Consider the following 5,316-nt stretch of genomic DNA (forward strand, 5'->3'; position numbering starts at 1 on the left):
GTGGGTGGTGGGGGCAGCCAGCCTCCAGACCTCCTGACACCAGCCTGTATTCAGTTACGCCACTCTGCCTGCCTCCTCATCTGGGCGGTGACCTCCAGGCCAGACAGTGCCAAGGAGGGCAGGGGAAGGAGGGGCAGGAAGAGGCAGGGGACTCGTCAATGGCTGGCAATTACCTGGTGCTTTGTCATTCTTAATTAGCTCAGCAGCTCCATAGCCCAGAGATCTCCCGTGGATGCCCAGGCTGGGGAGGAGACAGCTGCTGGCCCCCCTGAAGGAGAGCAGACTAGACAAGCAGGAGCCAAGAGGCCCCTCAGGAGCACCTCCCCCAGCCCCACAGGCACTGCTGTTCCTCCACATGCAGAGGGACACCGGGTCACTTGCCGGGCAAACACTGAGAGCCAGAGGACAGGTCTTAAGTCAAGCCCTGGGATGTGTATTGGGCACCTCCTCTGTGCCAGCCACTGGTCGGCTGCTCCAGGGGGTCCTGGGGTAGATGAGGATTTAGCCCTCTGCTTGAAGCATGCTCAGGCTGCTGGAGGAGGCAACAGGTTCACCAATAACCAAAGTTACTGTTTACTAAGCATGTGCCACATTCTAAGCTCTGGGCTAAGCATCTCCCACATATTATCCTATAGAAGCCTTACAAAGCCCTCCAAGGCAGGTATGATCCCCATTTACTGATAAGCAAACTGAGTCTCAGGGTCAGCTAAGGTTGTTAGCTGCCATCAAGTTGGCCACTGACTCACAGCAACTCCACGCGTGATGGATGGAAAAGCTGCCGGTCCCGTGCCGTCCCCAAGATCAGCTGTGGATTTGGACTGTGGTGGTCCATAGGGTCTTCACTGGCTGATTTTCAGAAGCAGATCACCAGGCCTTTCTTCCTACTCCATCTTAGTCTGGAAGCTCTGCTGTAACCTGTTCAGTATCATAGTAACACCCAAGCCTCTACTGAGAGATGGGTGGTGGCTGCATGGCTGTGCATGAGGTGTATCAGCTGGGAATCGAACCTGTGTCTCCTGAACGAAAGGGAAGAATTCTACCACTGAACCACCAATGCCCGCTCCAGCTGAGGTTACACAGCTATAAATGGAGGATTTGGTTTTAGAGCTCAGGTATGTAGAAAACTCCAAGGTCAAATAGTGTGCGTGTGCGTTGGGGAGGGAAGGCTCGTGTGTGGGTAGTTGTGACTGTGGGTGTTGGGGAAAATGCCAACTAGACACTCTGGGCAAAAGCAGGGGAGCCGGGAGAGTCAGGGAGGGAATCTATCTGGATGTTTCTGGGAGAGGAAGCAGCATGAGAAGAGTCTAAGAAGGAGGGGTTCAGAGGCAACTGGTTAGGGCTGCCAGGTCAGCAGGGCACAGCAAGTAGCAGAGGCCCTGCGGGCGGGGTGAAAGGTCAGAGTTGCGTCTAAGCAGGAATCCCTGAGGCTCCCGACTCACCCTGTAACCCTGGTTCCCTGACTCCCTGGAAAGAGGCTGCCTTAGACCTGGGCCTGAGGGAGGGTAGGGTACTCTGCTCTGCCAGTTGTGCGGGGCGTTACAGGTGCTGTTGGGAGGCTGGACTGCTCAAGGCTCAGACTGGGCCAGGCTGCTTCCAATCCTGAAAAAGTTCCCTTGCCTGAGGACCAGCCAAGAATAACAATGATAATAACCACCCAGCCATTTGATCTTCACTGTTTATCCAGTCAGGAAAATGATGATTTATTTTTATTAAAATAAGTAACGTATATAACATGCACGATATGCAAATCATAATACAAATATTAACTCATTTAATCTTCACAACAACCTAATGAGGTATAAGCCCCATTTTACAGATGAGGAAACCGAGGTCCCTGGAATTTAAATGGCTTGCCTAACTCATGAAGTAAAGAAGCAGGGGAGCACAGATTCCACACCCCAGCATTCATATGTTTCTGTCTTCCATTGATAGCTTCCATTTTACAGATAGAAAAACTGAGACCCAGTCAGGTGGAAGATCTAGTTCAGGGAAGTAAAGAGAGAAAGATACACTACTTGAGGAAACCAGGGCTCCTGATCCCTGTCTAGGCTTCTGTCTTGGTCCCACTGTAAGCCCAAGCGACAGCTGGAGAGAAGCTGACAGCTCTGAAGCTGACTATCTCACTGGGGTCCCAGGAAGGCCCAGTGGGAGAAAAAGCAGTAAGACTGCAGTTCTGATCCCATTTTTCTCAAGACAAAAGCCAGTGATTCCTACAGGTACCTTTTGCTCCATGATTTTTTTTCTTTCTGCTTACTAAAGGATTGTCATGGATTGAATTATGTCCCCCCAAAAGTGTGTGTATCAATTTGGCTGGGCCATTATTCCCAGTATTGTGTGGTTGTCCTTCATTTTGTGATTGTAATTTTATGTTAAAGAGGATTAGGGTGGGATTGTAACACCCTTACTAAGGTCACATCCCTGATCCAATGTAAAGGGAGTTTCCCTGGAGTGTGGCCTGCACTACCTTTTATCTTACAAGAGATGAAAGGGAAGCAAGCAGAGAGTTGGGGACCTTATACCACCAAGAAAGCAGTGCCACGATCAGAGCTCCTCCTTTGGACCTGGGGTCTCTGCGCAGAGAAGTTCCCAGTCTGGGGAAAGTGACAAAAAGGCCGACAGAGAAAGAAAGTCTTTGCCTGGAGCTGACGCCCTTAATTTTTACTTTTAGCCTACTTTATTGTGAGGAAATAAATTTCTCTTTGTTAAAGCCATCCACTTGTGGTATTTCTGTTATAGCAACACTAGATGACTAAGAAAAGGATATATGATCATGTTAGAAATTTTTGCAAAGACAGATCAGATAAGGCAAAAAAAAAAAAAAGAAAACCATCTTAAACCCCCTTCTTGAATACTGGTGTATTTTCAAGATTTCTTTACTCCCTCCTTGGTTTTATAAGCATCTGGGCTGGCACACAGGAGACCTGGCTTCCAGTCCTGGCTTGCTGTGTGACCTTGGGTAAGTCACTGCCCCTCTCTGGGCCTCAGACTCTTCAACTGTGAAATGAGGGGTTGGACATAGTGACCTCGGAGAAGGCCCCTTGCAGCTCTGACCTTCTGTTTCTGCTTCTGTTTCTAGAACTTGCAGAAGGACACAGGCAGGCTGCCCTCTGTGGGGAACACGTGGCTGATAGCTCTCAGCGTGATCTCTGGGAGGATGTGAAGGCCCCACAAACAGCCTTCCTTGCATGTACATTTCCAGGCCTGGTTGTTTACCAGGCCCATATGGCACCCCCTTCCAGCCAACACCACCCGCTGCCCTTTCCCAGACAGCCCTGGGTGATTGCTTTTTCTTCGGACTCCAGAATGTTCTCTCTGCTGCTCCAAGGCCCAGCTGGCTCAGGGTAAGAGAGCTGGGGTCTCAGCCCTGAGGGCCTACCTACCTATCACCATAGCCCTTCTGTCCTGTGTGAGGAGGAAGCCTGGTGTGGTGAAAAACTAAAGAGAGGAAGGAAAGGACGGAGGAGGGAGGGAGGAAAAGAACACTGACTTTCTTCCAACTCCATTTGGACCCCTTGCTAGGCATTTGGGATTTATAAATGAATCAGAAAAACTTGCCGCCCTTGAAGGACACAAGGTCTGGTGGGTGTGAGAAGAGTAAAAATGGGCAGTGGCGACACTTGTAATGGCAAAAGCTCAGGCCTGTAAGAGCCCATGAGGAGAAACCTAACCCATGGGTGGCAGTCTTGGGAGGCTTCCTGGAGGGGGTGACTTTAAAGGTGAATTCTCAAGGTCAGGACTCAGTCTATCCAATTGCTTGCAGACAGTCCTGTGGAATAGGTATTGTTGCCCCTTTAACAGATGAGGCTCAGAAAGGTGAGGAGTTTGCTAAGGTTAACAACTACCTAAAGGAGGAGAGTTAGGTTCAAACCCTAAGCATTCTACTCTGCCCTATGGGCCTGAGTTTGAGTCTGATCTGGGTCTCTGACTTGCCAGAGTGCCTTGGTTAGTGCTTCACTTCCAGCCTCAGGCTCCTTCTCTGTAAAGTGGGTCTGTTGCTGGCTGCCTTACCCACCTTAGCCATGTTGTTGGGAGAAGCAAAGACAGAACGGTTGAAAAAGGCACTTTATTTATAAATAGGGAGTGGCAGTGTTGTCCAGGCCTCCCTAGCCAGCTGGGACTAGCACAGCTGCCTCTCTCCAACACAGATACCAGGCTCCTGGCTTCTGACCCTGGAGCAAGCACAGAGGCTGACATGAGGGTTAGCTTGCCCTTTTCTCTCTCCGGCTCGCCTGGCTGAGGCACTGCCACCCAGAAGAGGCCAGACCATGGGCCTGAATGTACATACTCTCCTTTAGACTCCTTTTGGCAGTCTCACAGGAAGTCACAGGATCCTACAGAGTCACAGTTCTAGAGTCCTGGCGTTAGGGCATCTGCTTAAGGAATTCCGGAATGGAGACTCCTTGGCCCTTCCAGGGGCCTCCTAGAAAAAGGGACGGGGTGGGGGTGGAGGCGGGGTGGCTTGGTAGGTCGGAAGGAACAATAGTGATGGGGTCCCCTCTTATGTTACAGATAAAGAACAAGACCCATAGAGGGCAAGGACTTGCCCCAGTCACCGGACAAGTCAGTGTCAGAAGCTAAGACATAACACCCCAGGCCCTACCACCTTCTGAGGCCTCCTGGGGGGGCGAGGGATGGGCACAGTGTGCCCGGGTGGTGCCAGGGAGCAGCCTGAGTGTTATGTGGGTAAGGTGCCAGCTGGCCTTGCTAAGGCAAACTTTTATACTCCTGCCCATTTCCAGCAAAGTTCTACAACCTCCACCCTCTGCTTCTAAGCCGCCCTCTGTCCCTGAACAGGGCCCTTCTCTGTGGCCCTCAGTCTTCCCATCCACAAAGTGGTCTCCAAGTACCTTTCGACTGGGCTGTCTAGGAAATCCTAGGGTCGGGCGTCCCGACGGGAGAGTCCTGCGGTGGGGCGGTGGCCCTCGGACCTGCCAGTTCCAATGGGGTGGGGGGAATGGGGTTAGAGAGAAGGAGGGAAAGGGGGAGCCGTCTTCCTTTCAGCTCGCTATTTTAGGGGTGCAAATCCACCAACCGCTCCTTGGGAATCCTACGGACAGTTCTGCTCTGTATTAACACGGTCGCTAAGAGTTAAAAACCACTCGCTGGCAACAGCTACTGGCTTTTTAAGGCGCACTACGCCAGGTAGCGCGGCGCGCCCAGCCCCGGGGGCAGGGAGGGCGGAGCGAGGTAGCGCCGCCGGGGGCGGGGCGGGGCGGGGCGGGGCTTGGCGGCATTGGCCCCGCCCCCAGGACGCCGCCGCGGAGCTCGCGCGGGGGAGGGGAGAGCGCGGAGCGCGCGCCGCCCGGCCCCGGCGGA

Source organism: Loxodonta africana, chromosome 3, assembly GCF_030014295.1.
Source record: "Loxodonta africana isolate mLoxAfr1 chromosome 3, mLoxAfr1.hap2, whole genome shotgun sequence".
Classification (NCBI taxonomy): Eukaryota; Metazoa; Chordata; class Mammalia; order Proboscidea; family Elephantidae; genus Loxodonta; species Loxodonta africana.